Source organism: Sardina pilchardus, chromosome 20 (assembly GCF_963854185.1).
Source record: "Sardina pilchardus chromosome 20, fSarPil1.1, whole genome shotgun sequence".
NCBI classification, from domain to species: Eukaryota; Metazoa; Chordata; class Actinopteri; order Clupeiformes; family Clupeidae; genus Sardina; species Sardina pilchardus.
The window spans coordinates 12,337,435-12,350,016 of NC_085013.1; the positions used below are offsets into that span (position 1 = coordinate 12,337,435).

The 12,582-nt window shown below is 50.9% G+C and overlaps 1 protein-coding gene across 4 annotated transcripts in view; it reads left to right on the plus strand.

Annotated features, from left to right (window-relative positions):
- Positions 1-12,582, plus strand: part of kidins220a (kinase D-interacting substrate 220a) — a 52,484-nt gene that overhangs the window by 26,804 nt on the left and 13,098 nt on the right. The gene's annotated exons all lie outside the window — the stretch shown is intronic.

Sequence of the window (12,582 nt, forward strand, 5' to 3'; positions counted from 1 at the left end):
TGTGTTCCTCATGCATGTGAGTGTGTATGTGGCAGACAGGGCCATCGGAGTGCGTGTGTGTGTGCATGTGTGAGAGAGGGAGAGTGTTCCTCATGCATGTGAGTGTGTATGTGGCAGACAGGGCCATGGGGGCACGCGTTGCTGTGCATGAGCATTTGGCCTTTAAAGGTTGCTCTCTGTCACACTACGGCAGCGTGAAGGAACAAGAGAAAGAGAGAGAGAGAAAGGGAGAGAGGGAGGGAGAGAGAAAGGGAGAAACAGAGAGGGAGAGGGAGAGAGACCCACCCCCAGCCCCTGAGGCCTGGACACTGTCATGGCTACTTTGTGTCACAGGCCAGGCTCCGCCAGGGCCACCTCGCCCCCGCTGCCCGCTCCACTCTTCTCCACCTTCTCTCTCTATCTCCCCTTCTCCCTGTTGCACACTGTCTCTTACCTGATAGGCCGTCAGTGTCTGTCTTCTCTTCTTTCTTTGTCTCATCACTGTCTCTGTCTCTCCTATCTCTCTCTCACTCACTCTCTCTCTTCATCTCTCTCTTTGTATCTCTCTCTTCATCTCTCCTCTCCTCTCTCTCTCTCTCCCTCTCCATCTCTCCCTCTCTGTATCTGTCTCTCTATCTCTCTGTCCTTTTCGCGGTGCCCTTTAGCGCTCGGCTTCACCCGCCTGCCTGTCGTCCCGGGAGACTCCCCCCGCCCCGTTCTCCATCCCCATTTCATCTTGTGTTTCATCTCCACCGCAGGACGGGTCAGCGGAGTGGTGTTAAGGCCAGTCAAGCCTCTCCTGCCACCTCCGTGTCACTCTCTCTCTCCACGTTATCCGCGCGGGAGAGAGCGGCCGTTTTCGCAGGCGGGAAGCGGGGGCCGAAAACCTTGGACACTTGAAAAGCCTTTCATATCTGCCGAGATCTGTCGCGATAAGTCTATAGTGGATCTCTCGCCCGGGTTATTCTATTAAGTCGGTTTTTTTTTTCTCTTTTCTCTCTCTCTCTCTCTTCGATATTTGTCGGCGTCGGTCATCTGAGCGGCGCTCGCTTGCTCTTTTTTCGCCGGCGAGCGAGCGAGCGAAGTCTGAGTCACGGCGCTGGGGCTCCAGCCGAGGGGCGGATGTCTGCTCTGCACTCGCTCCTCAGGAGCACGTCACCCCGCGGGGATGGAGAGCAAGGGCACCTGGCCTGGAAACAGCCCACACACACACACACTCACAGGAACACCCACACACACACACGCCCTCTCACATCCATCCACACACACACACACACACACACACACTCAAATATGTAAACAACCTCACATCCTCATTAACATACCCTCAAAGCTAGACATATGCTCAAATACACTGACTCACACTCGCAAACATTCACATGCACACACGCTTACAACGCTCTCTTTCTCTCTCTCTCTCTCTCTCTCTCTCTCTTTCTCTCTCTCTCCCTCTCTTCCCACCCTCTTGGTGGCCTTGCTGTGAGTCCCATGACCCAGGCGGCTGTGGGGAGATTGATGGGCGCTCACACACAGGCTGCTTTATGCCGGGGCAGTAGCGGCGTGCGGGCGGGCGGTCGTGGTGGTGGTGGTGCGGCCTGCAGCGGGGACACGTCAGTGCCCGCGGCCCTCCGAGACTTGAGTCAGCCCCCCTCGCGGGTCAGCCGGCGCTCTGACTCAGCCTCGCCCACCCCAGCTCCCTCTCCCCATAGGTCAGCTGTCTCAGGGAATATCAGTCACGGACGCACTCAGCCCCGGCCCTGGTCTCGGCAGTGGCCTGGCAGAAGGAGAAGGAGAAAGAGGGAGAGAGAGAGAGGGAGGAAGGGAGGGTGAGAGGGAGGGAGGGCGCATCATTGGGTTTTAGAATTTCTTTTGCTCTCTTTCAGCCCCCATTGTGGGATGCTGCATTTGTTTCTGTCATTCTGTGTTTCTGGAGCGTCTGTTTTTTTCCCCCCTCTGTCTGTTGCTATATCTTGCTCCACTGCTGTCTTCTTAGCAGTGGTAATAAGAGGGTGATCTGTGTGTGTGTGTGTGTGTGTGTGTGTGTGTGTGTGTGTGTGTGTGTGGCGTGGTCTTGTGTGCTCTGAATGGCTAGCCTCTCTGATGAAGCCTGTCCCCATGCTGGAGGGTGATGATGGTAGTGTGGTGTTTGAGGAGGGTGTGTGTGTGTGTTGGTGTGGAGGGGTGGTGCTAGGAGCTGGTGTTTGAGGAGGGTGTGTGTGTGTGTTGGGGTGGAGGGGTGGTGCTAGGAGCTCTTGGCCACTAGTAGCCAGCAGATGTTTGCGTCGTGACTGCTATCGATGTCGTTAATATGTGTGAAGGAAGCCTGACGTGTGTGTGTGCGCTTCGCCAGCGTCATGGCTGCTTGCGGGGGTGTTGAGAGGATGCTGGACCTGCTGTTGGCTAGACACCGTCCATATGAGTAACCAGCAGCACAGCATAGAAAAGGAGGAGAGCCCTGCGTTCATTTCCCCCCCTCCCCAACTCAACCGACGCCAACCGTAGACCACAAGGTTCTCTTTTCCTTACCGAGAGAAGCCAGTCCTCGTGTGCTTATTTCGGCACTTCTCATCTGAAGATTAAACTCAAAAGTCCAATCCAGGGAAAGTAGGAGAAAAGTTCACCTCATTTTAATCATCCGCAGAATGTGCCCTAAGCTGCTAATAACATCAGCCTCTTAATCATTTCACAATGATTAACAGTGAGCCTGTGAAGCCATTGTGTGTGTGTGTGTGTGTGTGTGTGTGTGTGTGTGTGTGCATGTGATTGTCTGATTGTGTGTGTGTGACTGTGTGCGTGACTATGTGCGTGTGTGTGTTCATCTGGTGTGCGTGCATGTGTGTGCGTGCATGTGTGTGTGTGTGTGTGTGGGGTGCACGGTTAACATGGAGCACAAAGGTGGCAGTGTCCTCCGTGGACAGGGTGGCCCAGTCCCTACTAACGTGCTCCACCCCTCCTCCTCCTCCTCCTCCTTTTCCTCATCATTATCTTCCTCTTCCTCATCCTCTTCCTCCTCCTCCTACACCCCAGTGGGAAGTGAGATGACAAACCGCTTGTCAGTAGCCACGCCAGTCCTGCCCATTCGCCCTGAGCTCTTAATGCACTTAGACAAATTAAAACCAAAACAAACAGCGTGTGTTTGTCCGGCCGACTCTGTATTTGTGGATCAAGGCGGCTAACAGCAACAAGCAAATAAAACAAGAACTTGGAAAAACTGTGGCTTCGTCGGCCAGTTTGAGCGTTTGTTTTCCTTTTGGCGTTGTTTACAGAACCACCTCGACGTGAAAATGTCTCAATCAACCTCCTGCTCTGGAAAAAAAAAACCCAAGATGCCGTGACTCGCATCTCGTGGTTATCGCTTTCCAAAAAAGAAAGTCGAGAGAGAGAGAGAGAGCGAGAGAGAGAAAAAGAGACCAAGTCTGTCTCCGTTGAGCTCTACGTTGAGAGTGGACTGGTCAGACTGGGCTAGCAGACGGCGGGAGCCCATAAGCAGAGCACATTAGCAGGCCGAGCAGGGAGGGGAGGACGAGGGCAGTAGAGGCAGGGCGGCGGTGGGGGGAGGGGGGGAGGCGAGGGCAGATTTCTGGCTGCTGGCGGCCGTGATCCGTGGGTAAGTTTCGAGTGGAGTCAGGTCCCCGGGGAGGTTATTTCGGGTGCCCGCGCTCCGCTTTTAGCGTGCAGGAGTGGCGCGGCCTGCCGAGTCCAGTGCTGCTCGGGCATCTGGTGCCCCGGCCGGTGCCAGCGCCCAGCCTGGCCAAAACCTGCACCAGAGCACCGCTAACACCTCTCTCTCTCTCTCTCTCTCTCTCTCTCTCTCTCTCTCTCTCTCTCTCTCTCTCTCTCTCTCTCTCTCTCTCTCTCTCTCTCTCTCTCTCTCTCTCTCTCTCTCTCTCTCTCTCTCTCTCTCTCTCTCTCTCACATACTCACATACTCACAAACACACACACCTACGCACACACCCAACAACAAACTAACACACAGATAAACACACTCTCACCAACAAACATAGGACACAACCCAACTACTCATACAAAAGCTGAAGTGTGTGCAGTCACGAGTAAGCACACACACACACCCACACACACCATATTCCATTCCAGCAGGACCCACTTTAATTAATTAGATAGAGGGCGAGAGAGAGGGGGGGTCCGCCTTGCACTTGAAAACAGGAAGCATGATCTAGCACAGAAAACAGGAGTGTGAGAGGCGTCACCTCCACCCCCTCACCTCCTCCTCCTCCTCTCAGGCCTCAGTCCTGGCCTGGGGCTCTGGACAGCACCGGCGCTCTGTTCTCCACTACACTGGTCAGCTCCAGCACCGTAATACGGTTGCCAGAGAAAGTGGTTGGCAGGAAAAAAATAGAGAAGAGGACATAGTCCCTTCTCTCCCTCCATACCATCATATACTGGTCAACTCAAGAGCTCTAATACTTTCAAGTGAGATGGGACAGGATTAACAGTATAGAGTGCAGTACTGGTCATATATAACACTCATATGAAAAAAATCTAATAAGTTAAGCAAAGGAAGCACAACACCTCTACACCTCAGTCATCATCGTCCTCTTCTTCCTCCGCCTTGTCCTCCTCCTCCTCCTCCAAACCTCTGTCTTTTGCCGGACCCTCTGCTCTAAAGACACACACGATGGTTCTAGCTCTCCTCCAACCCTGCGCTGAGGAATCATCCCTGTCAGGACTCCCCTGGCTCCCCCTGGCCTCCTCCCCGCGTCTCCCTCTGCGTCTCCCTCCGCGGTGGGCTCTCTCGTCTCCCACAATGCCCTCTGTCATTATCAGCAGCTTCCTCTATTCATCTCCCCAGAAACAATCCGTTTCTCACAGAGGCCCGCCTGAAAACGGGCTTTGCCGTCGTTTTCTCCCGACGCTGGAAACTTCTTGCTAATGACACTCAAATGAATGCATTTTCCCCCCCCTTTTTTGAGGCAATTGCAGCTAATTAGGAGGACTCTTCTGCTAAGTACTGAAACATTAAGATGACACACGGCTCATTCAGGATTACTTTAATTGGTACAATTTATAGTAATTTGGTAGCAATTACATTTTTTTGGTGGGTGGAGATGAAAGCCTTTCTATGCGGCGCGTTTTTTGCCGGGTTCTCTTTTGTGATGTAGTCGTAATAAGCTCTTGAATAATGCTCTTCAGAGCGGGAGCGACAATGTCGTTTCCCCCCTCCCTCCCTCCCTCTGCCAAGTGCTAAATACTTTTGAACTTTGGCACCCTTGTTTCATGACTCTTTCTTCTTCCCCCTCCCTCTCACGGTCCATTGCGCCGTTCATGAGCAGTTCCGTCACGTAGCTGAGTTTGTCTGTGAAATCTGCCACCAGCTAACAACCGAGATGTGTATATTTTTTTCACCGTACCCCCCCCCCCCCCCCCCCCCCCCTTTCTCAATTCTCTCTTTAGAGGCAGGCTATTGTTGCCTGGCTGCCCGGTCCCTTCTCGAGCTGTTTGGTAGCAGGAGTAAACTTGTAATTTAATAGCCTGCAGCCTTTTATTTGTGTCCCCTAAGTCCCCCCCTAAAGCCCTTGGAGTGATAAGGCGCCTGGAAACCCATCTATTTCCCAATAGAACTGGGGCTATCGAGGACGGGCAGCGCTTTATTGGGTGCACACAGTGTCCGTGACAAACAGCGTGACCTCCAGATGGATAAGACGGCACAGAAGGGGAAGGGCGTGAGGAGAGAGAGAGTGAGAGAGAGAGAGAGAGAGAGAGAGAGAGGGAGGCCGACAGGCCAACAGAAGGCCGTCTGGAGGAGAGAATGAGAATCCCGGGTTGGCAGAGCGTCAAGGAGAGAAAGGGAGCTGATCGAATGTCGTTATGATGGTGTGATTCCTCGTTTTTTTCCCCCTGCAATTTTGTCATGTCCTTCTGGGTGCTCGAGGTCTCCAAATGTGTCCCGCTGCCTGTACCCTGGCCTGTGAGGGCGCTGTATGTAGACGATCTAATGATAAGCAGAGTGAATTGGACATCGCACACAAGCAGCTAGATAGCAGAAGGTGCCATCTGCAGCTGACTTAAGGCCATGGACCTGATCTGCTGAGTTTAGATGAGCTCTTCCACCATCGGGTCAGTGCGGATGAAGCATTGGACCGTCGAGTTAATAGAGGTTATTATACATATATTATTCACATTATTCACATCATACTTTATAAATTAATTAAAGCAGAAGGCGAAGGAGGTCTATTACTCTGAAACATGAAAGACAAATGTTGTTATAAGAGGAAAACGATGCCCAGCGACGATACAAGACCAGTTCTTTGTCTGTTTTCAGACTTGTTGCAATTAATTTGCACGATGGGTGTAGGTCTTTACCTGGGTGACAAATCTCAGCACCTGACATGGCCCCAGTGATCAAAATTTGAGGGCAGGACAAAACAAAGGGCATGCAATAGTCCTTGTTCCATGTTTTGCCGAATCTTGCTTCAAGAATTCTCTCTCTTTCTCTCTCTCTCTCTCTCTCTCTTTCTCTCTTTCTCTCTCCCTCTCTCTGTAGCACTGAGGGGATTAAAAGATTTGAAGCAAGATCAGACACATGCTGTTTTTAAGTTTCACTGCAAAACAAAAGAGAATCAAATGAGTCTTTTTGAGGCAGTTTCCCTCATTTTGAAATATGTGATTAACATTCCCTAATGGATTATAAAACCCAGTAATATCAAGGCATATTATAATGGTATTCATTTATATGGTGCATTTTGGCATAATGAACATCTTAATTAACTCATATTGGTATGCCACCAAGTTAACTCAATGTACAAGTTGGTATACATATTTTGTGACAGTGATTGTGTGTGTGTGTGTGTGTGTGTGTGTGTGTGTGTGTGTGTGTGTGTGTGTGTGTGTGTGTGTGTGTGTGTGTGTGTGTGTGTGTGTGTGTGTGTGTGTGTGTGTGTGTGTGTGTGTGTGTGTGTGTGTGTGTGTGTGTGTGTGTGTGTGTGTGTGTGTGTGTGTGTGTGTGTGTGTGTGTGTGTGTGTGTGTGTGAAAGTATAATTGTGTCCACACCAGGCAGAAGTGTGTTTTCAGTCTCTATCTGACACGTCTGAGGGAAAACCATGAAAGTCTTTGTGTACGTCTTTTTGTGGTTTCAGAGCAGAATAGTATCTACATTTCAATGTGTGTGTGTGTGTGTCTGTTTCTGTGTGTGTATCAGTCTGTATTTGTGTGTGTGTGTGTGTGTGTGTGTGTGTGTGTGTGTGTTGCGTTTCCCCCTATCTGTGGTCATTGTTGGGCGCGGTGCGCACGGTAAAAGGTTGAGGTGGTATAAATAGCCTGGTGGGGCGGCGCGGGGTCGGCGATGACCTTTTCAAAGGCACACTGGAGCTCATCATCCTGTCAGTCGCCCCCCCGGCAGCCGGACGCACCGCGGAACTTACTAGAATACAGGCGTCTACGGAGGTCACCAGGGGTCAAAGTGGCACAAGGCTCTATGGGTGGAGGATAAAGAACAAGAGAACACCACCTAGACAGAGAAAGGAGGGAGAGAGGGAGGGGGAAGAGGGAAGGAGGGAGGGAGGATGGGAGAGAGAGAGGTGTGTAACAATTGAACGGAAGTGGACAAAAGGCCTAGCTGGGTTAGGTCAGGCAGTGGTGGCAGCTGTTGTTTGAGAATGAGTGTTGGATACTTTCACTAGTAAAAGCACACAGCCATCAATGTGTGTCGTCTCTCTAGAGGAGTTTTGGGGGAACAACCTGTAGGGAAGTTTGTCTTTTGAGTTCATTTGAGTTGAGTTCGTATCTGACAGGATACGTGAGTCAGGCTTTGTACACTTCCTCCTCCTTCTCCTCCTCCTCTCTCTTTCTCTTTCTCCCCCTCTCTGTCTGTCTCTCTGTCTCCGTCTGTCTCCCCCGAGACATCTCTTCCCAACTGCCGGAGCGCGGAATGGACGAATGGTCCCAATGTGGCGCAGATCGGCCGGATGCCACACCTACATGTTTTCTCGGCTCATTTCCTCAAGTGTCGACTTTTATTTACCTGGAGAGGGCCAACCAGTTCCTGAGTCTCCTCCGGCCTGTGGTCTGAGGAAATGTGCTGGCTTGTTTGACTACACCTACAGTGTCAGTCATGCCACGCATCACGCATCGCCCCTGACTGTTTGTTATGTCTGAGGTGCCTATTCCCATTACGGCTCAGCCACCCCGGTCCAGTGAAGGCTGACCAAAATCAAGACTGGCCTGTTAGGCTGGCGTTGGCCGAGCCGGTGGTAGTTGCCAAGCAACTGCTCCAGTGTGTGGATTGGCCGTGGGTTATTTTGTTTGTGTTTTCAGCGGACGTGTGTGTGTGTGTGTTTGTGTGTGTGTGTGTGTTTGTTTTAATTTCTCTTTATTTAAGTTGTTGGGTTGGAAAAGGTCTCCGGTCAGATGAATTTAATTATCGTGTGGAGGCCCATCGGAATGTGCCGGTTCGCCGAGGCGGCTCCATTTCTGATGTTGTGGCGCTTTGTTATCGGCCAGGCCTGTGTTCCATTACTTGGCGCGCTGTGGGCCCTGTTGCGGATCAGTGATTGATCACGGGGGCTCGTTCCTGTTAGAAGGATTTGGAAAGACCTCTGAATGGACCTCGGTCCGGTTTGGGCCCCGGTCCACAGTCTGGGCGTTGGATGAGAAGACCAACTGCTAATCATGTAACACGGCCGCGGTTGAAGAGGCCATTCTTCAAAGATGGAAAATGAATCTGACTGGTGCTGGTGCTCGATGATTATGGCTCATGCGGTGTAGTGATATTAATGGCAAGCACACACACACACACACACACGCACACACGCACCAGACCCACCTTTCCAGCTCGACTGCGGCTTGACTGTGTGTGGACACTGCTCTGCTCTGTGTGCCTGGTGGAACAGGCACTCAAAGCCCTCCTGGTTGGTAATCTTTGGAAGACGGGCTGTAACCAGAGAGGCAGAGTGGAGTCGAGTGGCACAGTTGCTGGTCAGACGCTTGGGGTAGAAGATGGAGGATGGGACCAGCAGGACATTTCCAGGGTGTTTTTTTTCCCCACATCTGCTTTTGTGTGTGCGTGTGTGGGTGTGTGTGTGTGGGACGTGCTCTGGTTCTGGTGGTGTGCTGTGGTGGTGTTTTGTGGAGAGGTGGATGGGAAGGATGAAGAGCTCAGCTGGATCTGGGTTCGATAAGCGTTCACGCCGAAGCGCTCCGAGCTCCCGCGAGCTGGTGCTGGGCGAGCCCTGGCTCAACAACGCGGGACGGATCAATGCCGCCATTGTACGAGGAGAGGGAAGCTGGGAGTCCTGATGTGCTTTTATCTCCATGTCGGCTTCTCTCCCAAAAGCGGAATCTGCATTTTCTTTTTTTTTCTTGTCCAATTCCGCTCTCAAGGGAAAAAAAAACTAGAAATGCTCGATTCCGCTGATTCCCAGAGTGCTGTTGCGAGATGAAGTGCCATTATGAGCAGTGCCTTTGTGTCATTTGCGTATCTCACTCAATCTCCCAGGCACAGAATGTACCCAGTAAAAAAAGTAATTTGTACAAATGACTTGATGTACGTGCCAAGTTTTCCCCTCCTCAAAAAGCTATTTTCCTTTTTTTTTCCCCCAAGTAGAAGAGTCCCATTGGCAAGCGCTGAAGATGTAAATAGGCTTCTTTGTGCTTGCTGAAAAACAGGCAAATGAAACAGTTCCTAAACCACTCTGCTAGTTCATTGTAAGCTTTTCTCTGGACGGGCAGAGGCAATACGTCCGGCTCCGGCCCCCGACTGAAGAAGCGACTCATTCTTGAGGAGAGGAGGAGGCCTGCTGGTGTGACTAACTTCCCCAAAAGTCCCCCGCAGCCCGCTGACCAGTGGCAGACGCGGTCGGCCGCTGCGCTGTTGCCCCAGTCCAGGCTCATCCGGACGCAGGAATGGCCGCGTCACGCTGGCGTGTTTTCCGGGCGGTTTTGTCCGCTGTTGTGCTTGGATCACTGTGATTGGAAGTGGGGTGTATGTGTGTGTGTGTGTGTGTGTGTGTGTGTGTGTGTTTGGGGGTGGGGGATTGCAGGCAGTTGGCAACTGCCAGACTAAATAAGAAAGACTCTCTCAGGCCGTGTTCTCTGGAGAAATTCAGTCACTGTGCATATGACTACTATATCTGTTATTATTTCTTCAGGACACTGTGTTTGTTGTGAGTTGTCCCAGATGACCAACCACGGGATAAAATGGACATGCAAATCAAAAATAGCTACAGTAGTGTCACGTGACTCACACAGTTTTTATTCTTTCTCCTTCTTTGGACTTGATATGCTGATGTGTTGTATTTTCAGCATACATTTCATCATTGTTGTGCCGTAGAAGTGTTCAGTGGAATGTGAATGGTAGTATCCGTTTGCGTGTCTGTGTTTGAGGAAGAAGACCGGTTTCTATGGAAGCTCTCAGCACTGGCTTCTGTTTGTCTGTGAGTGAAGGCATGCATACTGTACAGACACACACACACACACACACACATACACACTTAAACAAATAAACAAGTCCAGCTGGACCATCTAAATGGCCTCCGTGCAGCCTAATCTAGCACATGGGAAATAAACCCAAATGCATTCCCTCACACTCCTGTCACTGTAGAGGCCAGGTGTTTGCCTGTGTGAGTGTGTGTGTGTGTCTGTGTCTGTGTCTGTGTGTATGTTTGTTTGCGTCAGCAGGTTCCTTTTTTTGCATGAGAATGTTTTTATAGGTCTTTATCTGCCATATTTTTGCATTTAATTCTCTCTTTGTGCATCTCTCTCTCTCTGTCTCTGTCTCTGTCTCTCTGTCTGTGTTTGTGTGTGTGTGTGTGTGTGAAGATTATCTAGGACATAGAGTCTATTTATGCACATCTCTATACTGATACATATATGCATAGAAAAAAGTTGGAAAGAGTACAGTCTCACATATTTCTGCATTTATGTTCGGTCTGCAAGCACCTCTCCAACTTACACTCTCTCTCTCTCTCTCTCACACACACGCACACACACACACACGCACACACGCACACACGCACACACGCACACACGCACACGCGCCCACACACACACACACACACAGAGTAGCTTTATTGAGCTCCCCCATCCACCTAATGACGCTCATGTGAAAGGTCAGCTGACTATTAATGCAGCCTCCTGCACTGACCCCCTGACCAGGCGGGCCCCGTCGAGCACAGTGTGGGCTTTTGTCCATCCCAGGCCACAGCTGCGGCCGCTTCCACACCCGCGCCGATCCACCTAGGCCTGCGCTGCCTGCCTCCGTCAGTGCCAGCATTCTGGCGCAGCATCATGGGAGGTGTTCTAGAAGGTTCAGCCTACAAAACCGTTTCAAAAGTGCTTTTCCTGTTTTTGTGTTTTGTGGAGAAAGTGATTGATGCTTCCAGCATGATAAGAGTTTTTTATCAGTGAGCAACACTTTCAGCTTCGACAAAGATGAGTTTATATCTGAGTTTGTGGCTGTAGCCGTTGCAGGTGGAAGTGCGCCGAGCAAATTGATTTGCAAAGTGAAGGCGCCCATACCTCAGACACTTGCAGGCCTGTTTGTGCAGCCGGAAATGTTTTCTGTATGGTGTATGATGAGATTATAGGAGTCTGGCTGTGGCAGTGTTTACAGGCAAACGGTAGCTAGGTAGCTAGCCCCCACCCCCCCCCCCCCACACACACAAACACACACACAAACACACCCAACACACACACACACACACACACACTTGTTTGTTTACTCAGGAGAATCCACCTCAGCTGGGCATCAGCAGATCTGAGTCTGCTGTTGTGTCAACTCCTCTCCTCCCAAATCCGGCGAATTTCACCCTCCCAAATCCGATTACGCCGAAACCGCCTCCCCAGGGGCCCTGCCAAGACACGAGCTCAGCCACCCTCTGCTCCATAGAGTGCTTAGAACCCAGGTTCCTGTGTTCCCGAGACTCCAGCAACGTGGAGTCCTTAGAACCCAGGTCCCTGCATCAGTTCTAATTCCGTGTTGTCCGAGACACAAAGTTCCACGTATCCATGTTGGCCTTGGCCTGGAGACAAAGTGAGAGGGATAATGTGAAGAAGGCAGAAAGAGATGGGAATTCCCCCACCTCCACCACCAAGGCCCCGCTAGCAAATTTTCCCACAATTCACAGAGACTGCAGCGAGATGTGGCGATTATGAGAGAAGTACGACGCACACAGTGCGACTACAGTCGGCCGAGCCAGGGAAAGAGAAAATGAAGAAGAAGAAGAAAGAAAAAAAAACACGAAAGAAAGGGAAGAAAAAAAAAAAAGATCTAGCATGTCGCCGATTTATCTGAAAGGGCCTCCCACGCGCTGAAAGATGAATTGGCGCAGGAAGTCATTAATCTCTGAGCATCTCTCATTTTTCTTCGCCGACGTGCCTGTGTGCGCTCCGAGTCGCCACTAAATAGAGAGGGTATCAAACGCGCTCGGCGTTTTGAAGTAGCGAGTCTCGGCAAGGTGCGAATAATTGATGATGTTTAGCGGTGCACTGTTGTCTCTTGGTGCATGTCTGCGGAGTGTGAATGTGTTTCACTGGCACCGTCGGAGGAGCTAAACGCTTATTTCCTCACCTCCCACTAGGCCGTTAGTTTTGTTGTCATAAATAAACACATAAATAAATGATAACAATGTTCTTGTTAGAGGGATG